This window comes from Myotis lucifugus, unplaced genomic scaffold, assembly GCF_000147115.1.
Source record: "Myotis lucifugus unplaced genomic scaffold, Myoluc2.0 scaffold_11, whole genome shotgun sequence".
NCBI lineage: Eukaryota > Metazoa > Chordata > Mammalia > Chiroptera > Vespertilionidae > Myotis > Myotis lucifugus.
In genome coordinates, this window is record NW_005871059.1 from 3,462,833 (window position 1) to 3,488,599 (window position 25,767).

Sequence of the window (25,767 nt, forward strand, 5' to 3'; positions counted from 1 at the left end):
CCCCCAGCACGCTGGTACAGGGTTTGCAGTACACTTGGCTATTGTCCATCAGCTGTGGGTTGGGGCAGTGGGGCTGTGGGGCTGTGGGAGGGGAAGATGCCAGGTTGGACTTCTCTGCTCCCAGCTAGGGCACTGCCTTTGGGTCCTGTAGCTGGTGGGGAGGAATGAGAGGGAACTAAGAAGTCAGTGAGCATGCAGCACCCTTAGTAGTGGGGCAAGGCCCTGGGCACATGTGAAGTCCTTCCTTTGCATTAGGGAGGATCACATTAAATAGCAATTTAAAACAAAACAGAAGAGTGAGAGAGATCATGGGAAAAATTAAATTGAAAGAGCCTAGAATGAATGAGATCATTTTCAACCCAGCTAAGAGATGATGGAAGCTCAGATGAGGGATCAGCGGAGCTAGTGAGATATTGTCAGAATCAGGGTGGCATTTGAAGGTGGGTCAGGAGCTCACTTACAATGGATTGGGTAGGTCTGTGAGTTACCCAGGTATATACAATTTTCAAAACTCAATGAGCTGCACACTTATGATGTGTGTATTTTACAATGTGGAAATCATGCCTCAATACTAACAAAAGTAAAAACAAAAGCACTGTGCAGAACAAGTTTTATGGTATGCCCCAATGTATGAAGAAAATAGGAGGGGCTTCCTTCTTTAGTGTGTTCTTCTGTGTGTGCAATTATTTATGGGCGGATACCCAAGATACAAAAAGCTATGTTAACCTGCTCAGGGGCTTGGTCAAGAACTGAGCAGAGAATTATTTTCTGAACAGACATTTGTATGATTTCTAAACTACCCAATAAACTGCTAAGTAAATATATTCTAAATTAGTATCTGTGTTTGGTACATATCCTTTTAAATTTATCTTTATTGTTGAAAGTATTACAGATGTCCCTTCTTCCTCCCCCCACTCTGCTCCCACTGTTTGGTACATATTTAAAGTGCTTCCAACATACAGTGTTAAGACAATAAAATACCCCCAAGCATTTTCAATAGCTATACAGAATCTCAGGTCAGGGCTAGCACTGGTTATTTTTAATAATGTTCTCTGGTGTTCTGAATCCATGAAATTCATAGACTCTACAAATAACATGAAGAAAAAACTATGCTTCCTTTCACATGCCAAAAAGGGGGGCAAGGAGGCTTTAATCAAGTATAAGTCGGGGAATCAGAAAGTTTCATTCTGTCTTTGTCAAAATCCAAAGAAGACCATTAGGAGTAATTTTCTAAGATGAATAGAAATGGACAGAAAGAAGTATAATAGGGAGCAATTGCCACCCAAGGAAGAGAACATCGGACCTAAGTTAACAAAGGCAAGCAGCATTGCCAGGGCAGAGAGTCACAGCACCGTCCGCTCTGCTTGGACCAAACCCCTGGTCTCTCGCCTGGGCTAGCTGCAGTGGTCTCCCTACTGCTGCGCTCTAACTGCCCACCTCATGCCAGAGTAACATTTTAAAATATAAAGCAAATCATTTTTACTCTGTGGCTTAAATGTCTTCTAAAGTGTTAACATGGTCACCCGTGATCTCGCTATATCTCTCTCTACATCCATATCTGTAGTCAACTTTTTTTGCACCACCTTAACACATTGGCCCTATTCATCTTTTCCTTGCCCCAGGATCTTTGTACACGATCTTCCCTTTGTATCTAACATTTTTTAAAAAAATATATTTTATTTACAGAGAGGAAGGGAGAGGAATAGAGAGTTAGAAACATTGATCAGCTGCCTCCTGCACACCCCCTACTGGGGATGTGCCTGCAACCAAGGTGCATGCCCTTGACCGGAATCGAACCTGGGACCCTTCAGTCCGCAGGCCAACGCTCTATCCACTGAGCCAAACCGGTTAGGGCTGTATCAAACATTTTTCTTCCTACAGTGCTTTGCCTAGCTATATCCCATCATACTGCAGGCTAGATAAATGTCATTTCCCCAGAGAGGCCGTCCATAACTTTCTGATCTAAGCTAGTAGTAACCTTTGTTATATTCTCTCTATAACTCTAACTTAAATATATTTATCATTATAGATAATTTTATAATTATTTATTTAGCCTCTGTCCCGAGGATAGTGTTGACATTATCAGTACAGGAACTAAGTCTATTTCAGTGACCTCTGCTTATCCAACACCTGGCTCAGTGCCTGCCATAAAGAAGCTCAGTTAATGGTCCTTGAATGAATTCTAACCCCATGTTTATTTCCCTTCAGAAATTCCCTCCATTTAGATCAGCATTGTCCAACGTGAGCCACATAGATAAATTTAACTGCTCTAGTAGTCACGATTAAAAAGTACAGAACCACAGGTAAAATTTGTTTGTTTTAATAATATATATTATTTAACTTAATAAATCTACATAGTGCCATTTTAACATGAAATTGAGGACAACTGTTAAGATAATTTTCATTTTCATAGAAAGTCTGAAATTCTTGTCTATTTTACACTTAAAGACACTCCATTTAAGCTAGCTATATTTTAAATGCTCAGAAACTTCATAGCCAGTGGCTACCTCATTGGATGGAGCATCAGGCCTAGAATCTTGGGGGTGAAGAGTTTCGTCTCTCATCTGCCCAGACTCATTCACCTGCCAGCTCCTTCCTGACCACATGCTCCTCCCTACTGTTTCCAATTCCATGGGTCACCTTGCATTTGGTGCTGGTCACTGAGTAGAATGTTGGAATATTGGTCCTTATCAAGATGCAGGCACTTCCTCTGAGCCACAGGAATAGGGAGAATGTGGAGCTAGACCCCTTTCTTCCCCTTTCCTGTCTTTCCCACATACCTCTACATTAGCCTCATGATATGTGTCCGTCTTTATTGGAAAGGGAGAGAATTCAAATTAGTAGGTTATGGGTAGTTAATTCAAAGTTTGAGTTGACTAAAGAAAGTTACCACTACAAAGGGTGAATTTAGTATTTCCTAACTATGGCTGCCTGCCATCCCCATTTCACTGCTGGATTTTAAGAGAAAAACAGACAGTAAAAGCAAATCCTTCAAAATGATCCTCCTTTGTGTGCTTCAGTAAGACCCTAACTCTACTTCCCTGACTTTGTTTCTGAGGATATTTTATTCTCAAAGGCTATAAGCTACATCTCCACTCCCCATTAGGAAAATCACACCCCCACTTCAGAGTGTAGAACAGTAGTTCCCAATAGAGAAAACAACATTCACTAAGGGGTGTCTTGAATATTTGTGGGGGCAGTTTTGGTTGTCATATGACTAGCATTTGGGCAGAAGCTGAGAATGCTGGAGTTCCTGTAATGTAGAGTATAACAAGAACTGAAAGGATTGCCCCAATCTAGCAGACTTTCTGATGGCCAAATAGAAATTCTTGTGGACATGGAGCCTCTGCAAACTGTGTAGAAAGAAGAGATATTTTTAATTGAAGAGAGGAATATATTTAAAAAAATGACTGAATCTTTATACTTGATTTTATAAAAACAAAGAAAAACAGTCTCTCAGCAATGTTTTGGTTTATAATCAAATTTAAAATTACTTTTTTAAATCAAGGATTGGTTAACCGTCCATTTAGAAAAAAATATTGTTTAGATTTCTTCTTCAGAAATGAAAGAAAGGCAATGAATCAAGAACAAGATTTATTCAGTCAGACAGCTAGGGTGGTATAGAGGATTGGGTAGATCCAAGCTATGAATTTTAGTAACACACACACACACACACACACACACACACACACACACAAGATTTATGAATTAATCTTATTACTTTCCAGGTTTTCAACTAATTATTCTCTGGTGCTAGATGAATACAGATGATATCTCTCTGTTGCCCTTGTATTATTGGAAGCAATAGTAAATAAATACAGGGTGGGGCAAAAGTAGGTTTATAGTTGTGACTACACAAAAAACACAGTGTATTCTTGTATTATTATTTATTAGTTATTGTATCATTTTCCATATGAACAACTATAAACCTACTTTTGCCTCACCCTGCATACAATGTATTTGACACATAACTGCCATCTTCCTAAGGATGGCAATGGATGCATGTGTGTATGAAATCTCAAGTGCTTTGTCAGACCTAAGTTATCCTTTGCATTTTAACTGACCCACTTAAGAGGAACACCAGATTCCCTTGCTAATTTAGTGAGAGTCAAGAGTTGGGTAGGGAAGGCAGCAAGAGGGAAAGAAGAGGCATGTGGGAACTCACTAAGTTATTTCTCTGATTTCACCCAGCAGGAAGAGGCAGGAAAGGAGCTTAATACCCTGAATGTCATCACAGTCTATTCTGCTCCAGATCACCGTGACCTACTCAAGCTAGAAAGTACAAATCTGATAACAAATACAGCCTTTCCTGGCTTTTTGCAGGCAGGTGATCAGAGTGTGGATGTGAGGGCAAAGTCACCTGTGCATCTCCAGCTTCTGTTGCACACCACGCTGCTGAGAGGGCAGGGGCTGGAAATTAAAAAGAAGGACATAAAGCAGCAGGACTTCAATGTTCTCACTCCACAGAGTCTGCCAGCCATATGGCGCCTCCACCGTCCTGGAGTGCACACATGCGTGCATACACTAGCACATTTATTTCATGGGACCTCATTATTTCACAGTTTCATTTCTGCTTATGTGTAGCAACACAACCTGCAGTTGTCTACAACCCTTCAAATTTATTAAATTTCTTCTAGAAAATGTGAGAAATATTAATTATTAAAAACAATGGTTTTTTTTAAAAATGAGTCTAAATTAGCAATGAAAAGATAGTAACCACTTATAATCACTCAAGTGAACCAGAATAAAATACCATGGGGAGAGGCTGGGGATCATAGAAGCTTTGATGGTTAGAGTTAGAAAGGAGCTAAATTTCTAACCAATGTTCTCATTTTATGGCAAAAGCACAACCACACAACAAACCAACCAAACAAAAAAACCCAAAAACTTCTAAGAAGTCAAAAGACTTTCCCAAGATACTCAGGACCATAAGGAGAGATACCAACAGGACTAGAACTTAGGCCATGTTAGTCTTGCTCCAGGCCCTATCTAGCCTGCTAGAAGAGACACACTGAAGGGAACAATTGCAGTTCCAGAGTAAGAAGCAAAAGACAATACAACCGCAGAGATGGGGCGTACAGAGTACATTCCCTGTCTATGTGGTTGGGGATGATCTTTCAGTCTGACAGATGAAGTGAACTTGCTTATATTTCCTAGTATTAATGTTTAGCAACCTCATCTTCATTTTATTTGTTGTTGTTTTGTTTTTGTTAATCCTCACCCGAGGATATTTTTTCCATTGATTTTGAGACACAGAGAGAAACACATTGATTGGTTGCCCCCCATGTGTGCCCTGAACAGCACGGGGAATGAGTCTGCAACTGAGGAATGAGCCTTGACTGGAATCAAACCCACAACCCTTCAATCCCTGGGCTGAGGCTCTAACTACTGAGTCAAACCAGTGGGGGCCCCTCTTATTTTAAATAATGCAAAGTGATAGTAAAGTGTTTCAAGAATATTTAGGACATTTTAAAAGTACAGTTATAAAAGAATAGCTCATTTGTGTGGTTCTTATCTTAGCTCATTTAGACCATGATGTTTGCAATTCTATTAATAAACAGGGTTCAATATTCTGAAAGTAATATACCCTTTATTATTTTTGCACATAATTCTTCCAACTTGCTCTATTTGCCTCATTGCTCTTTCTTAAAGGAATGAAAAATATTTAAGTATGCATAAGAATCTGAGGAGCCATTATATACGTATTATGAGAAATCCACTGTTTCATCTCTAATTTCACTGAACTAGATTAACAATATTGTTATTAATAATAGCAACTTATCACATCCTTTTTCCAAAAGAAAATCTCATATACTTTACCTGCCTCCATAAAATCCATAATGTTCTAAAATTTTATTTATAACGCCAATATGAGAGATATATCCACTTGGAATAAAGATAATTTTTAAATGTGTAAATCTTAAACCTTTATTATTTTTAAATTTTCGAACTTAGTATATACTATTTATTAAATTTCTTATGTGCCCTAGTGTTCAAAGTTTCTCATGGTTGCATCTTCATAATTTAAAATAATAATGCAATTTGCAAGTGTCTAGGCCATACATTTTTAAATATCATTTCTTATGAACTGCTAAACAACTGTCAGAATTTCATAGACTAGCAACAGTGTTTTTCTTATTTCTATTTATATAAAAACTTGAGAACAAATCTCCATTTACATTTACTACAAGTCATACACCTTGTTCATCTGGGAGGCACAGAAGATAACAGAACATATGCTCGGAATTTCACAGGAGAAAGGCAATTGTAAATATGGCAATCTAACTATAAAAATGCAGCTTAAAAAGCCCTGTTCTAAAGTTTAGTTTCACAGAGAGACTAGCTATTTGGGCAGTATAAAGGAAGTCTTTTTATTTTGTATCTTTTAAAAAAGTAGTTTGTTTTGAGTAATCATTTCCCTCTTCCTTTATCCAGCTACAAAGATGTGGTTTCCTTTTGTAGTTTATATATCTCCCAATTTTTGTGATAAAAATGATGTTAGACATATGGATAGATATTTAATTCCTCAGTTAAACAAACAGTAGTTTGATTTGGGAAAATGAATATTGGACTAGGAAAACAATAATCCAATTGACACCTGCATTCAGACACAACTTCTACCTGCTCCACCCCCACCAGGCAGGGGTTTTCTGGGCCCTACTGGGCCATCATAGAGTGCAGTCCTCCACTCCATTAATTGGAACACACAATTAACGTAGCATGGCCTTTCGTCCACCATGACATGACATTGTTGTCTCTGCTTAGTTTGGGCTTTATTCTGTTTATTGTCACAATAAGTTGAAATGTTTAAATGTGAGATCAGACCTCACATGTTTATTGTCCCTCCATCTGCCTCCATAAATTAGCAAAGCCTTCCGGTTCAGTCACTGATTCTTGTTGGTTTTCTGTCCTTACAATTTCCCACTCTTTCCCCCTCCCCTACATCCTTGCCACACCAGCTCAGTGAAGACATCGGTGTTTCTAACTCTCTATCTCTCTCCATTCCTCTCTGTAAAAAATCAATAAAATATATATAGATTTAAAAAAAAAATAAAAAAAAAATAAATGTGAGATCAGACCTCACATGTTTATTGTCCCTCCATCTGCCTCCATAAATTAGCAAAGCCTTCCGGTTCAGTCACTGATTCTTGTTGGTTTTCTGTCCTTACAATTTCCCACTCTTTCCCCCTCCCCTACATCCTTGCCACACCAGCTCAGTGAAGACCATCACTGCTTCTCAGCTAGAGAGAGTAGAACTCAGATCCTCTTAAGTGATTTACTTGCTTTCAACCTGCATCCCATCCATTCTCCTAGAGTTACATTCCTAAGATGCTAATTAAGGACAAAACTCTCTACCTTCAAATTCCTCACTTTTTCCCTTCTTTGTAAATCCCAAGATTTTAGTGGCATTCAGGTTTTTTTGTTGTTGTTGTTTTTTGTTTTTTTGTTTTCAGAAATCTTCTCCCAGCTTATTTATCCTGCATTCTTTGTACTTTTCAACTTCAATCCATTCTTTAACCCAGTAATTTAATTAGAAGTCCTCATGTACCTGAAATTATTAGTACTTGTATGTCAACTGTACTTGAAAAAAACATTTTAAAAATGTAAAAGTTGAGTGTAAAAAATTTAAAAAATTGAGTCTTCATATGTGCCATGCTCATCCATTTTTGCCCTTTTGGCTCTGCTTGCCTTCCTTTTAGCCTGGTTACCTCAATGTGAATGAAGTCTTGATTCTCTGCACCCCAATTTGAGTTAGAAACCTTTGTTTTATGTCCTAAAAGCACTCTGTGATTTACTCACACCTAATCACTCTCTAGGCATTAAACAAATTATACTTACTTGTTGCTTTTGTCTTTATAGACAATGATTCTTTGAATTCTGAAACCCAGACTTACTTTTTACCTTTTAGTTTCTGAACCCTTAATACTTAGCATAATACTTGGTGCATAGTATGTATTTAATAAGGGCTTTCTGAATGAACAAATGAAAACATTGTCCTCTTGAACTCCCTAAAATGTCACCAGAAAACCTGTTAATAAAACAAAGCTACATTTGTCAAAATGCACTGCAATTAAAGAAAATACCACCTTAGCAGTCTTGGCAATGTCTCAGAAGAGGGAAGGCAGTGGATAGTATGTACAGGGTTTTGAGATCAAATGATTTAATGTAAATCTTTCATGATTGGAAACTGATTGAAATTAGGGATAGCGTGTGACATTATAGACTAATAAAAAATTAAGGCAAGGTCTTGAAGCAATTTATATTAAGTGAATTATTGTTTGATAACTGAGCTGTTGTCCTGGTTAACTAGATGGTTGTCTCAAATAAACTGATTTGCAGAAATTAACTGAAACAAAAGTGAGGTCGTTGTTGGTTTACAGAGTGGCCTAATTGTTAATTCTAATAGCTATGTCATGTTAATGCTGTTCTTACATTCTCAGTTCTTACATATCTTCCCCCTCCCCTAAAGCTGCATCCTTTCCTTTTAGGATGACCCTTAAAGTCCTTCCAGGTGGAACTAGAAATGCTACCATTGAGTAACAGCCCTCATGATGTGCAAATTTGGTTACCACCAGACATTTCTTAATACCCATGTTGGAGGGAAATTGCTGCTCCTCCAAAGAGCACACACAAATGTCAGGCTAGAAAGATAAGAGTACAAGAATTAAACTTTTTCCTATTTTTTTCTACATTTGAATTTATCTTTAAGCATTTGGTGCATGAGTTGACAAGAATTAAGTCTCAATCAATTTCGAACCTCATACAACTCTGCCACTACCTTGAGTTATACATTTGTTCTAAGGTGCGTAGTGAGTGCCATACTTTAGTGGTGAATGCATCTGGTCTTGGGTCCTGTGGTCACTTGTACTCCCTGGCATCGAGTGAGATGTTTTTCCTGTCATCTGGTCTTCAGCCATCCGTCCACATAAGTGAATTTTCCTCATCCTTTTTTTTTAAAATATATTCCATTGATCTTCTACAGAGAGGAAGGGAGAGGGATAGAGAGCTAGAAACATCCATGAGAGAGAAACATGGATGAGCTGCCTCCTGCACACCCCCCACTGGGGATGTGCCCGCAACCAAGGCACATGCCCCTGACCAGAATCAAACCTGGGACTCTTCAGTCCACAGGCCAACGCTCTAGCCACTGAGCCAAACTAGTCAGGGCTCCTCATCCTTTCTTTAAGATCATTTCATGCCTACTCATTCCCTGTGACATGGTGTCCATAAGCTAGTTTGCAAAAGAAAACTTTCTACTCCATTCTCTCTACTCTAGAATGCCCAGGACTTACGTGGAGTCATCTCTAACATATCCACCCTGACAAGCATGCTCATATTTCTTCAGCAACAGTGTATTTATAAAGCTTACAGACCGGCTTTACAAAAATAAAACAAGCTCACTCTGATGATTCTCACACTTCTACTGTTTCACCAGACACACACTGAATATTTTGTTCTATTGCATCATCCCTTTCTTGAGCCAGTATACCTTCATGACCTAACTGATGCCTGATGTGTGAAAACTCACAGAGAAGTAAGATGTATTGGAGATAAAGAATCTTCAGCTAATATGTCAAAACCTTACCCCACTGGTGCTCTCCAAGAGGCTGCCATCTGCAGCCAGGTTAGTTTCTCAGATCCCTCTCTACCTCACCATTTCCTGCATTTCCCCCTCCCTCCCAACCACTGAGATTTCACACTTGCCAGTGAGCTGCAAGAGTCACAGCCCCATAAAGTCAAAGTCCACTAATTTTTGTTTCATTGAGTTTAAGAATAAAACTTACTGACTTTCAAAGGCTGCAAAAGCTCTTATGCCTATAATAAATTACCTTTTTTATTATAGCTTATATCTTAGTGTCATTGCCAATATTTATATCTTCCATGGTCTTAAAGTTAGGGCAAAAAAATAGCCATTCCCAAAGATGTCTTGAGATTTTGAAAAAACAATGTATGGTAGCTCAAAAAAAAAATAATATATACACACACACACACACACACACACACATACATACAGGCCAAAATAGATAAAGATCTGAAACAATACCTTCTTCTTAGAATAACTCAGTGGTTCCCAGACCAGAATCATTAATATTAACCAGGAAATTTTTAGCAATGCAAGTTTTGGATACCATTTCAGATTATTGAATTAGAACTTTGAGTTTCAGAAATTTATATTTTAAGAATCCTTCTAGATCAGTGGTTCTCAACCTTCTGGCCCTTTAAATACAGTTCCTCATGTTGTGACCCAACCATAAAATTATTTTCGTTGATACTTCATAACTATAATGTTGCTACTGATATGAATCGTAATGTAAATATCTGATATGCAGGATGGTCTTAGGCAACCCCTGTGAAAGGGTCGTTCGACCGCCAAAGGGGTCGCGCAACCCACAGGTTGAGAACCGCTGTTTTAGATGATTCTATATGCTAAAGTTTGTTTTAACTTAAATACTCTTAAAATTAGGTTCTGAGTATGCGTAAAATAGAAACAAGCATAGGGTTATTTTACTGAGGGTTCACTGTTGCTTGTAGAACTTTTCTTCCCTGTAGATTTCTTATTTATCTGCCTTTAATATGAAGAAAAGATTATTTTTAAAAATTAGTTTAGATTTTGCCTTTTTTGGTTTATGATACATTTCTGTGCATCTTTTCTTCAGAAAGAATGGAGATTTTGCCTAAACAAACTTGATCATATAAGAAAGTAATTTGGGTGCTTAAATTCTTTATAATTGAGATTAAAGTGAGTAAGTGGCTTTGTAAACCCAGGCAACACAGAGCTTCCAAAAGGACTAATCCAGTCTTCTTGGGGCTGTTCTCAGTCAACACACTCTGAACATCAAAATCACTTGAGACAATTGGTAAAACTACTGATTTCCTTACTCCACAGCAAATCCACTAAGCCAGAATTTGAGGGGGAAGCTACAGAATCTTTATTGCGAATACTCTCTTGTTCTAATTCTTGTGTCCACTAAAGTTGGAGAATGTTAGACCAGAGAGACAACTTGGAATTTGGCCAATTGTGGCCAACTCACAAAGGGACAGACATTCTTGAGATCATTTGGTGCAGAACTGACAAGTTATTTTGTATAATTGCCTCACACAGAAAATATTTGCACTTTCACGTAACTTAAAAATATTTTTCTTGCCCTAACCGGTTTGGCTCAGTGGATAGAGCGTCGGCCTGCGGACTGAAAGGTCCCAGGTTCGATTCCGGTCAAGGGCATGTACCTTGGTTGTGGGCACATCCCCAGTAGAGGGTGTGCAGGAGGCAGCTGATGGAGGCTTCTCTCTCATCAATGTTTCTAACTCTCTATCCCTCTCCCTTCCTCTCTGTAAAAAAATCAATAAAACATATAAAAAAAAAAAAAAAAAAAAATATTTTTCTTTTCTTATCCTGAGATTTCACCTTCAAAAAAATGGCATACGGTGTCTCATTAGAGTCAATTGTATAAAAGTGAAAAGGATGACTCAAGATTACGAAGATGTGGGAGTTGAAACAACTGTTACCCAGAGTTCTCATATTCACAGGTACATCATTCACATACACAGGTACATTAAAGACCTCAAACTATACCAGCTTTTGATATGCTCAGTGACAAGTTTTTTATAGAGCTGTACTTGTGAAAGTTGTGATTAGGTGTTCAGAGTCTTAATTAAATACATGCAAGAATTTAATTAGGAGATAAAGGAAAAAATAAAAACATGTGGTGTTTTGAGATCTTGAAAACTATAAATGCCTCAGTGTTGGAGACAAAGATCAATGCCTATATGAGAATCTCCCATATAAATAAATATAGATGTTTTTCTCCTATAGAAACAACAAATCCTTGGCTAATAAGCCCATTCAAAATATGTTATTCTAGGTACCATGGTTTTATAAATATCTCTTAAAACAGTGATGGCGAACCTTTTGAGCTCAGCATGTCAGCATTTTGAAAAACCCTAACTTAACTCTGGTGCCGTGTCACATATAGAAATTTTTTGATACTTGCAACCATAGTAAAACAAAGATTTATATTTTTGATATTTATTTAATATATTTAAATGCCATTTAACAAAGAAAAAATCAACCAAAAAATGAGTTTGCGTGTCACCTCTGACACACATGTCATAGGTTTGCCATCACTGTCTTAAAATAAACATTTAAAAAATAAAATGTTATGCTAAGTGAAATAAGCCAGTCAATGAAGGAAAAATACCACATGATCTCACTCATTCATGGATAATAAAGACCATTATAAACTTATAAACAATAATAGATACAGAGGCAGAACTGCCTCAAACTGATTGTCAAGCTGCAGCAGGAAGGCCAGGGAGGGTTGGGGGGCAGGAGGGAGGGGGGTAAGAGATCAACGAAAGGACTTGTATGCATGCATATAAGCATAACCAATGGACATAAGACACTGGGGGGTAGGGGAGGCCAGGGGATTGTCAAGGGCAGGGGAAAAAAAAGGACACATATGTAATACCCTTTGTAATACTTTAAGCAATAAAAAAAATAAATAAAATAAAATGTTGTAGATATCATATTTCCAAAATTTATTGAGTATTCTACCATATTTAACAGATAATTGTGAATGTAAACATGTAGATACACTTTTCATAAATATGTTCTTATTGATTTCAGAGAGGAAAGGAGAGGAAGAGAGAGAGAGAGAAACAACGATGAAAGAGAATCATTGATTGGCTGCCTCCTGCATGCCACCTATTGGGAATCGAACCAGAAACCTGGGCATGTCCCCTGACATGGAATTGAACTGTGACCTCCTGGTTCATAGATTGATGCTCAGCTGCTGAGCCACACCAGATGAGCTATAGATACACTTCTGCTTTTGCTTAATGACTTAACAATGATCATGGGTATAACGATATATAGAGAGGGACACAGTGATCTACTCAGGATCTTCTGAAAAATCAAGGACTATCTGTCCCTATACCACATGGTTCCATTCTGCCGAGGTCCTTGTCCTGCCTGCAAGTTTGTAATATAATTCAATATGTATAAACTCAGTTACTGTAGTCTTGAGTATTTTAGTAATAAAACTGCTGACAATCCTGGAATTAATCCTACCATTTTTATTTTCTTTCTTTCTATATATGCAGCTGCATGAGTATGAGTGTTTGTGTGTGTGTGTGTGTGTGTGTGTGTGTGTGTGTGTGTGTGTGTGTGTGGTGGTAGTAGTTATCTCTTCAACCTTATGGATCAGCATTTCTGCTAGCAGAGCCAGCCATATCTTACTACAGAAACTCTAATTTAAAAACCAATTAGAATAACATGTTATGTAGAACAATGGTTCTCTCTTAGTCCTGGCATTGTGATTAAAAAAATGTAATGAATATCAATAGCTAACATTTATTTAGAGCTTTCGATGTGCCTGGCATAGTTCTATGGTCTTTACAGATATTGTTGCTTTTAAACCATGCACAGGTTTTATTAACCCCTTTACACACTCGAAGAAATCAAAGCTAAGAGCTAAATTAGCAGAGGGTCAGAATCAGGCGCAGGGCTTGTCCTCACTGGCTGCCTTCCCTCCAACATAGGTCTGGGGCAGGGGTGGGCAAACTTTTTGACTCGAGGGCCACAATGGGTTCTTAAACTGGACCGGAGGGCCGGAACAAAAGCATGGATGGAGTGTTTGTGTGAACTAATATAAATTCAAAGTAAACATCATTACATAAAAGGGTACGGTCTTTTTTTTTTTTTTTTTTTAGTTTTATTCATTTCAAATGGGCCGGATCCGGCCCGCAGGCCGTAGTTTGCCCACGGCTGGTCTGGGGTCTGGATAACAGAATTTCACGTGCAAGTGATTCTGACGTTCAACAAGTCTTGAAAACAACTAAAAGCAATTTTAAGTGAGGTCTTAAAAGGGTATCCTCTGCCCCATATACATGTAGTAGGTTTTAAAAAGACAACATGTTTTGTATGTTCCTGCTTGTGCCCAAATAGATGCTTTATGAAACAGCAGCAACTCTGAGTCTATAAACCTGATCACAAGTCTGAAAAATTGGAATGAGAGAATATGAGGAGGCCATAGGAGGGTCTGGTTCTGCTTCCTGCAGAAGCCCCCCCCCCACACACACACACAAAAGCTCTTCTGTCTGAACATACATGATAGAACAAAATAGAACCTCCACACTGATGAGCTGATCAGAAGGAAAAGGAATTAACATATTGTACACTTACAATGGATCAGGAAATGTTGTTTTACTGCTCACATGCATATTATGTAAAACTCTCTTAACCTCAGTTTCATCAACTATAAACGGAGAATAACCGTTTTCTACCTAGAAGAATTGCTGTCAGGAGTAAATCTACCTTGAGGTACTATCATACTCTATGTGAGTTATTCATGAGTAGTATAGATTGAAAAGAAAAAAGATGTATTTTATATTTATAATCTTTTCATGGGCTACTGATACTCATGTCACATTGTTCCAAAGGGGAATCAAAGGTATAGAATGATTTGAAATTGGGCTAACTTCAAAATAAGTTTATTTTGGCATATTTTATGAGTTCTATATCAATCAGATAAAGCAAGAACTAGGCAGAACAGTCCCTTCATTCTGATTTTCTTCATTTTGGCATTTTCTTCATTTTTGTTAATGTTAGAAAAAGCAATTGTAATTCAAAAGGGCAGCTGGTGACAATCCATTGTACCTCTTCCTCTAACTCACAGTGGGCCATTTATCATGATGATTCACAGTTCCAGGTAGTACTTTCAAGAACTTGTCTAAGACTCCATTCAGAGTTTGAGTTCATTTCCACCATCTAATACCACTAAATGTCACTGAATAAAAGGAAACATTTTGTCCAACTATTGCAAGAAAAGTGATAACTGTTTCCATAGCTACAAGTTTGAAAGAAACAGAACATGCTGAGATGTAAACCAGTGAAAGTGGCGGACAAGTACCCTGGGAATGCTAATTTTTTTTTCCCAACAGCAAATAGGGTAAAGTAAAAATGGCTACTAGGTAGTCAGGATACCATTCTCTTAATCAGTGGATTCAAGAAAGTGTATAGGAGGTGGGGTGAAAGATTGCACACACATACACACACCCTCACACACCTACTAAAATCACTTTTGCACCAAAAATTATTAGAAAATAATTGCCAAAGAATACCTTGACAAGAAAGAGACCACCAAAGGGGAGAAGTTAGAGCTTTGCCCACTTTATCTTGATTCCTGGTGTTTTGAGTTCTCTAGCAGTACAGAGACATAATTAACATGAGTAGGACATGGGAAATTGCCTGAGAATATCTCTGCAATAAGTGTAATTTGGCTAACTAACTGATTTTTGGAATATACCAGTCAACTCAAACAATAAAACCTAAACAATGAGCTGTGATATTATCTACTATTACCTGAAAGACTACATGGGATTTGAACAAAATATGTCTATTTCCCTGAGTATAAGCAAAACAGCAAGGAAAGGGTAGATTGCTTAATGACATCAGTATTCCAAACATGACAGTTCTCTACATGTCTCTTTTAGCTCACAGCTACAGCTGAATTTCAACCAAGGTTCTTTTAAGTGTTCTCTTATCAAGGAATATATTTAGTTTCTTTTCAAGACAAAAGAAGGGAAAGGAGAACTCAGATTTTAGGAAAAAGATCCCATCTCATTACTATTCATCTCAGTCAGCACTTGACCTCTAACTATTATTAATATAGACATTAGTTATAAAAATCTCCAAGACTAATAGGTGTCATTTTAAATTTGGAAATCTGTTTATTAGAACTGACAGTTGTTCAGACACTGCCACTGATATCTGATTGGATCCCTCATGGATGAAGAATGAATGAGAGACTGCTTCTCACATGTGCAAAACATGTAGAGCCAAAAAAAAAAGACACTGGGGATGGGAGTTAGCAGGAAATGATAGAGAAGAATGTGGCTGTATAGTAGCTCTTAAGTTATACCGAAAAAGTAAACCATATATCACTTCTTCTTACATTTTCCTGGTCTAAGCTAGTCACATGATTGCACCTGATTTCAAGCATATGAGGGATTGAAGTCCTACCATGTCTTTAGAGCAATAGAACTGACATTTATGAATAGTCTGACCACTGCCATCCTACTCTAACTAGCCCCATAACCCAGGGAGGTAACTGCCAGGAATGCAAAGCTCAGTCACCAGAGAAAATACTGCTCCACACATATTTGCTAAACAGCTAATACGTACCAGACATTGAGGATAAAAATGCACAGAAGCAGAGGGGATATCAAGCAGACAGTATGGAATGTATAAAAGCATTGGAATCCTTCATTTTTATAGCTGCATAGTATTCCACTGTGTAAACGTACATTATTTTTATCCACTCATCTATTGATGGGCACTTGGGCTGTTTCCAGAGCATACCTATTGTAAATAGAGCTGCTATTCTTTGAGACAGCATGGAGAGCCAATGCTATGTTAAGTGAAATAAGCCAGTAGGAGAAGGTCAAGTATCATATAATCTCACTTATATGTGGAATCTAATGAACAAAATGTCTGAAGAACAAAATAGATCAAGAGACTTGGAAGCATACAACAGACTGACAAATCTCAGGGGTGGGTAGAAATTAACCAAAGAACTTACATGCATATATGCATAACCCACAGACAAGACAATAGTTTGGTAAAGGCCGAGGGAGGGGGTGGAGGGGGTCAATGAGGGATAAAGGAGGACATCTGTAATACTTTCAATAAGAAAGATTTTTAAAAAGCCTTGTGAGATATATATTGAGGAGCAGCTGTATGCACAGAACAACCTAAGTGCCCATTGATGGATGAATGGATAAAGAAGATGTGGTATATGATACAATGGAATATTATTCAGTCATTAAAAGAAAGAAATGTTGCCATTTCTGACAACATGGACCTTAAAGATATTATGCTCAGATAAGTCAGATGGAGAAAGACAAATAATTATGATTTCACTTATATATGAAATCTTAAAAAAATAAGCAACAAACAAAAAACAGAAAAAGAACTAATAAATACAGAGAACAGTGGTTGCCAGGAGGAGAAGAAGGTTGGGGGAAAGATGAAATGGGGAAGGCGGTCAATCGTATGGTGACGTAAGGTAATTAGATTTACAGTGGTGAACACTATGTAGTGTATACAAATATCAAATTATAATGTTGTACACCTGAAATATGTATAATCTCATATAATAATTTTACCACAATTGAAAAAAAAATTCTTCTCTTGGGTGACCATCCAGCTATCTCAGGGCAGAGTATCCTGACTGGCTTCTTTGCTAACTGCCTGATAATGAGCACCTTAGCCTGTAAAAAGAAAACTTGTTTTCTAGATGTCTGCAGCCTTTCACTCTCCTCTTTCCTCCTTCTCTCATATAAAGTCTATTTGTGTCTTTGATTAATAAAATCAATTTAATATGGTTTTCCATGTATACAAGTAAAAGTGTGCTGATTGTTAACTATAAAAATATATATTAAACAAAATTGATGTATTACTTATCTCTTAAAGGATTATCATTGCCTAGGAGCAGGGTATTGATAAACTATAACAATTTTCTTCTAATTCTATTACCATGTGTTACTTTTACAGACCTTAAAATATATGATAGTAAATACCACAATGCGTGGACAGATGAGTATTTTTTAAATAATAAAGTAGTTTCAATAGTAAGGCTCATTCAAGGTTGCATTTTTTGAAAGCAGGGAGAAAGCTTCTTTTCTTTTGAATATTTTATTTTATCCTTGAACAAAGAGCAAATCATTTTTTATTCCAACATCTTTATATTGGATGGACACAAACTTATTTTATTCATCTGGGCCTTTTCTGCATCTGGCAGTCAGTTGAGTCACCTGGCTTCTCCCTATTCACAGAGGGTAGTGAAAAGGCTACTCCCTGAGACTGTGTCATGTTCTCTATCCTGTTTTCTCTCTTTTTGGTTCCATTTTATTGGCTTTGTTAGCCTTGAAAAATGCAATACAACTATGACTATGGGTATGTCTTTCTTCCTGGCTAACCCAAGCATACAACTGGGAAAACAAAGTTCACACTTTCTATTTTTCTTTCAACTAATAACTACATTATGAACTGACAGATAACTAATAAAAAATAAAGGGTTATTAAAACATAATAGCTCAGTTGAATTGGTTGCAATTAAAAGCTTATCAATGCCCACTTACGTTATTCTGTGGTGCTCTGAAACTTCTAGCATGCAATTAATATTTCATATAATTTACAGTTTCTAAATGAATTTTTTGCATTACATCAATGGGCAAAAATTAATTAACAATCAACAGACTGTATAGGAATGTCTTGTTTACACAAAGATTATTGTCCAACTCAACTTTAGGAAAATAATTACTTGCTACACACTAGGGAGAACTTTACATTGTTATAGAGAGCTCCACATGGATGACTTTTTGAGTGAATTATTGTTAAACAAACTGTTATAGAGTTGAAAACCCTTGTCCTACATGTAATAGCAATTAGGAGAGTTAATGGATATTCTGCTTAGAATACTGGAGGGGAATACAGTATTCATGGTATTCCCATCGCAGTGAAGGATATGCACAAGTCTCACTAGACTAGCCCAGCATGGTATTATCACTCTTTCTTAAATATAATGAAAATGTTATTATTTATCCCCCTTAAATCTCTTAATTACTCAATATTATTTAATCTATCTTTTTTTCAAAAAATAATAGCCTCCTTAAGGTGGAACTATTTTTTTAATATATTTTTATTGATTTTTTACAGAGAGGAAGGGAGAGGGAGAGGGATAGAGAGTTAGAAACATCGATCAGCTGCCTCCTGCACACCCCCTGCTGGGGATGTGCCCACAACCAAGGTACATGCCCTTCACCGGAATCGAACCTGGGACCCTTCTGTCCGCAGGCCGACACTCTATCCACTGAGCCAAACCGGTCAGGGCAAGGTGGAACTATTTTTATGATAGGCCAATAGAACCCAATTCAAATTTACAGACTGCTAAATTGAATCAAAGATCCACACTAAGTCTTTTCTGGATTACAACAGGGAGTAGATAGATGGATAGACAGGCAGACAGGTAGTGAGATAGACAGATAAATTACCAGAAAGTACATAGTTGGTACATAACCAGAATGCTGATAGTTTCCATTGTCTTCAAAATAGCACTCTAGACCTAAGAAGCAGAATTGGTGATGTAATCATAGGAAAAATCATAGGTTTCTAATTACACAACTGCGAAATTCCTTCTCCTGCTATACCCAAATAAATAAATTCATTAAGCTCTGTATCATTGACATATGCATGAAAAAACACACACTATACTGCACTAAATTTTTCACTACTGTTAATGTTTAATCTGATTCTTAAACATTTGCCAATTGAACCTCTCTTTTTAAATTTATGAACTTAATGTGCTATGGCTTATGTCTCCAGTAGGAACTTTTAAACTGAAAAACAGTATCTATATTTTCTTAAACATTGATCTTTGAAGTAGTTGGGTGTAAATATGATTCCCCTGTGAATTACAGTATTCCATTCTGAGGACTTACACTATCTCAAAAGCATAGTTACTCTTTTTTGAACATTATTATGTGATCCTCTAAGACTTTACCTTTGAACTTGCAATATATTGTGTTTCATGTGCATCTCACAAATGACTCATTTAGTTCTAGTCAGATATAGTAAAGTCTGCCTCCTGAGCCTTGGCATGTGTGGAAATAATTGTATAGTGGCTCATAGCACTATTCAGGCTCTGTCTAGACTCTGTGGTGAATCATTAGAAAATAATTTTGACCATGAGTCCCACAAATCAGGAACAAATAATTTACATGACAGTGTAATTATAGGCACCCATGAGGATTAGATATTTCAATTACAACAACCTGTAGATTCACCAAGGTTGACTAGTTTGATCAAGATACAGAGAAAAACACTAAAAGTTCTGCCTCCAAACAGTAAGACTCAGCTTCAGTCACTTAAGCATCCCTTTGGTTTTTGCTTTGTACCAAATCCTCTCACTTAATTTATAATTTTGCCATAGATTATAGCATCAAACCTTTGTTAAAACCAAGTTTCACCATAGCTAGCACTTCTCTGAATTGAGAAGGCTTATTACTCTGTCACTGGAGTTTAATTTAAATGAATCTGATTCACTGTGTTCTTTAAAAGTCATGCAGATTTTCACAGGAACTCTTTAGTCTTCAATTTATGGTTAAGTGGATTTTTATAATCTATTGTTATCACTTTTTTCTCATTTTAAAGGTAAATAAATTAAATACATAAGTCTCTCTTTGTGTCTCACTTAACACAGGACCTTTAGTGATGATAAATCTACACTAATAAAAGAGAAAGATGTAAATTGACTGTCCCTTCACGATGCCCACCAGCCAATCAGGCGTGAGCATGCAAATTAACCTCATCACCTCCATGGAGACTGACAGCACAAAGGAGGCAGCTCCCAGCACTGCACAGCCTGCTTGGCTGTCACTTCAGAGCAGGCAAGCCCGGCCAGCAGGCAGCTCCCAGCACAGTCTGCTTGGTTGTTGCCATGGTGACCCAGGAGCAAGCAAGTGACGTCTGCAGGCAGCACCCAGCACAGCCTGCTTGGCAGTTGCTGCAGTGTGGAGCAGGTAGGCCCCACAGAGAGCAGAGAACCATGGGGAGCAGGCCTAAGCCAACAGTAGGACATCCCCCAAGGGCTCCCAGATTGGAGAGGGTGCAGGTCAGGCTGAAGGACACACACACACACACACACACACACACACACACGTGCACAAATTTCGTGCACCGGGCCTCTAGTAATGAATAATATGGCTAAATCCACTTCTCTCTATAGATCTAACTATAATATATCAAAGCATTGTTTCCCTTTATTAATCACCCTAGAAAAGTCCTCATTTGGCCAAGAATTTAGAGGTTTTACTTTCCATCAGGAAAAAAGGAAAGGTTACCAGCTCTGTTCTCTGGGGCTCTGCTTTAGAGGGTAGTATGAATGGACCATAGCTTGTGAAAGGAGTTAAAATGAAAAGATAGCTTTTGGGAATAGACTTTTGACACTCACTGATATGTTCACATTATGAAAAACTCAGGTAACAAGTATTTACATGCGTTTTTGTCAAAATTCTAGTCCTCAAAGAGTTTAAAGAATTATTACCATTCAAAGAAAGGCAGCAACTATCAAATCATCAAGTGATTAAATGATTATAGTGTTTAAAATAGCAGTCACAAGTATGACTCTTGACTCTCTTCATATCAACTATTCTATCCATAAAACCCAACTGCCTCATTGCTCATTATAAAGTGATAGAGTTCCTGAGTTGTTAATCCCTTGACCTGGTCAAGCTCATTTCCTGCATTCCAAATTCTGTGCTTAAGAATTACTCACCGCCATAAATCTCCTAATCATAGTAATTATAATAGTCAAACTTTGACAGAATTAGATATGCTTTATCAAATCAGAAAAGATTAGTCAATATAAAATTGCAATCGTAATAAGAGCAAATGAAACAACATAACTAGTATTTCTCTACAAGTTCTTGATTTGTGTACTCTTACAGCATTTTTAAGGTAGTCAGATTAGAGTGGAATATTGTTTAAGTAAAAACTTGAATGTATAAAAATTAGCATAGGATGAGTTTTCTCCATTTTTTTAGAACCGCCAGATGTGCCACATCCAACAGAACACAATATTTTTTATTAATTCTTTACAATAAAATTATTCCTTGTGTTATTCAAATATTAAAAAATATTTCATGGGATGCGCATGTATTTTTGTTGTGTGAGTATGTATGTATGCATTATATAGATTTCTCAACTATCCAGGTACATATCTTAGTCTTTTAAAACCATATATCTATCCTAAACATGCAAACACATCCAGTACATATGTACAGAATACTAGTACAGAGAACATTTTGAGGTTATGGTACAAGATAGTTTTTTCTTTCTGTAACCTTGCTTGCTCTCTTTTTTACCTAGCTTCTCATATGTTCTCTTTTTCTCATTCTGTCTTTGGATCTTCCCTCCCTCCCTTCTCTCTATAAAAAAATTCATGGTAAAAATATTCTTAAGTGAGGATTAATAAAAAACAGAAACGAAAATTCATTAAGCTGTTCACTTAAAAATTTTTATATTTCAAAAAGATTTAAAAGACAGGGCATTGGAAGAGGGGTCAAGACAATTCTCAGCATTGAAAGGAGGGCAAATCAACTGTCTTAGGAGAGCCATGGTTCCCACCTGTTCCAGTCTCCTTCAGTTCTTGCCACTGGCTATGCATGCCTTCTGACCACGTTAAGTCTGAGGCTCAACACTTCCTCCTTGTTTCTTCCCATGAGTTCTGTATCTGTCACTTGGCTTCTTGGCTTCTCTATTTCCTACCTACCCGATCACTGAGTGAAACTCCGTGAGACTAAGTGTCACCCCACCCCACACGCTTACCTTTCCCTCTGGACTTCTGTTGGTTTGTTCCTCTTACGTGGAAAGTTGTCCCTTTTTTTCTGCTTCATTTATCCACAACCTGTTATTTTCTAGCATCCTCTAAAATGTCACTGTTAACAAGGTACTCTTCCATGTCTAATATATTTTGATTTTCATCTATATTGCATAATGAATACTTTATTTGAATATTCAGATATCCCCTTGGCTTACTATTTTACCTTATTCAGAATTTATGTTCAGATGTTTTGGTTCTTCCCAAAGACCTTACTTAGAATTGCAATACTTCAACTTGAACTCTGCCATTATATTCTTTATTTTTTCCCTAATTCTTTCACATACATACACCTCAAAAAAAAATACTCAATAACAACAAAAATAATGACCAGAACATAATGGATACTCAGTAAATATTTAATGGATGAATACTAGAAAATTTCTAATTTTGTGCAAAAGAGAATGTTATGATTTATTACTTTGTGTGTTTTAGTTGCTAATATTTCTATTTGTATATGTTTTATAGTTACATAGTCTTTAAACTTAAAAACTCATTCAGTGAGGTGTTATGTTTTAGCTATTTGAATATTTTCCACCTACCACTGTTATCTTGTAATATTGTCCTTTATAGTTATAGTTAACAACATATTTATGAAATAAAATCTATTTACTTCACTCTTTTCAACTTATAAAATCCAATGGTGGCCCTGAGAGAATGAGAACAGTAAAAAGTATATTCCTTGCCTACTTTGGAATAGAGGTGATTTGATGGAAACCCAAGACAATATTCAAATCAACAATATGCTTGAAATCATAAGGTTAAAGGAAGCCAGAGAAAATGAATATAAATATGACATGTGGTTATAATCAGAGGTGGGATCTTAGCGAACTCAAGGGTCGTCTAAATATCAAAACATTCAAAAAGCATTATTGGAAGTAGTGGAACCACAATCGGATAATTATTTTTCCCCCACAAGGTATTTTGTATTATTTATTTGTTTTTTATGTCTCAATGTTTTTGGAAAATATACTTCCTTTGTTTTGCTAAGTACCTACTTGATTATATATTTACTGCCCAAATCCATTTAAATAATGCTATTTTTAAGATAATTAAAATTCTTATTTTTCAATGAAAAGCAAATTAAACTCTAAAAATTCCAAATAATCAGTATTGTTTACACAACTCAGGATTAGCTTAGTCATAAAGAAGTTGGAACAAATTAGTTGAGAATAAAGAGGAACTGCTTAATTTCTTAAAGATATCCAAATCCTAATATATATGAACAGTGTGGTTTTAAAACAAAAAGTAAAAAATATTATCAGCACAACCACCAGTATTTCTATAGGCTTCTTAAAAAAGAAAAAGGATACCCTGATATATGCTATTGTAGCAAATGTTCTTAGCAGCACTGGTATCTTTAAATTGCACTGATAGTTTTAATTTAAATGAAACTCATTGTTATCAGTCCCTGCAGATGTGTGAAAAGTTTACTGTCTAAATGGCACCATAAAGTGAAACCAAATAATACAATAAAAATGAAGGCAGGTTAATTAAAATGAAACCCATGAAGACTTCTCTAGAAGAGACATTCTATTTCATATTGTAAGTCAGATCCTTACTTCTCTCTTTCCCCATATATCCAAGTTCTAAAGCTTATAATTTGAAAGAAAACTATAATAAATTTGAGTAAAGAATTGAATGTCAAAACATACCAATGTATACGGGCTTTTAAAAAAATTCCATTTATCTTCCCCCCCCCCCCGCCCCATTTTAAGGAAGTGCATTTACATCATTCTAAAAAGTACATTATGAAGGTTAGCAATCAGCCCAGCCTAGCTGAAAAGAGGAATGAATTTGCCCAAGAAATAAAAGGAGAACAACTAAAAATGAAATATTTTGGGTTATTTTAATTGCAAATGTACTTTTTTTTATCAATGTCTCCAGGAACATTTATTTCTAACCAGGAACATTTAGTCTAACCAGGAACATTTATTTCTCCTTGAGTCTCCTTAGTTTTGGCAGCTTTGAATAAATGATAGAAGAAACACATTTTTCTCACCACTGTTATCAACAATTATAATTAATTTCTTAGGAGCATGAAGATTTTCTTTCCTCTTCAAAATTTTGGCAGTTATTTATTTATTTATTTTTTATGTTCAAAGTTTCCATCTACTTTGTGGTACATCTAAAAATTTCATAAAAAGATAGTGTACCTTGTGGGGTGGGAGAAGCAAGATTAGTGCCAAAAGAATAATGACTTTCTGTAGAGAATTCATAAACATGACATTTTCTACCATTTCCTTCATTTTATACTAAAAGTTTGAGCTCATATTCAATACTTCAGTTTCCTGAAAAGGTGATTTACAAATATTATAATTTTTAGAAGAGACTTTTAAAATAAACTGTATTGGATGTTTTGAGGCTGTTTGTAATCTGGGCCCCCTTATATTCATCTCTTTTGACTATGATAGGAGTTTCTAACTCAGTTTTTCCTCCCAAACACAACATGCCATAAATATGCCCTTCATTGTCATCTGAACTAAGTAGTATCAACTTGGAGATGAGTTTGGTCGAAGCTATTCCTAGATTTCCATTAGGTGAATAAAGTTGATTTCCTGTATCTTCACCTCATAGCAGCGATCACGACTATTGTCAGTTTGCTGCCTAACCTCTTGCTAAGGCAAGGTACTCTCAGGGGAATCAGCTCAGCTCCACCCACAGTCCCTTAGGAGAAGTCCTGACAGGGATAACTTTGATCCTAGAGATCCAATTAGCTAGGGAGCCAAACTCCAGTGTCTGGGAAGATATTTTCAAGACAGAAAAAATTTTTCTCTCCTTCTATGATTCTTCGAGTCTCTTGGTACTAAGAACCTAGTCTAACCAGGAACATTTATTTCTCCTTGAGTTTCCTTAGGTGAGGCAGCTGGAACTGGACTCTTCAGGCCTAAGAAAGCCCACTGCAAGCAGCTTGGTTGAGCTGCCTCATCCACAGATGGTGGAGCAAATGCTTTCTCTCTGGCTCTGACCCTGGTCTCTGTCCTTTGATTCCAGCGAGTATAATTTCTGAACTTTAGGATAGGGATTCTGAGCTAAACTAAGTGCAATTTAACAGGTTCTTTCCACTAATAAAATGACACTTTTGGGGGGAGGTGGTGTCTCTCTTTGGCATGCCCTTTAGAGATCTCCTGTGGTGGTTGAGTGGCTGCCCCATCCCAGGAACACAGTTGTGAGAGGAATAGCCTCCCATCTCACTTAGACAAAAATGGCACTTGATATTTTTCTGATAGCTTATTAAGAACTAGAGGCCCGGGGCACAAAAATTTGTGCACTCGGGGGGGGAAGAGGGGGTCCCTCAGCCCGGCCTGTGCCCTCTCGCAGTCTG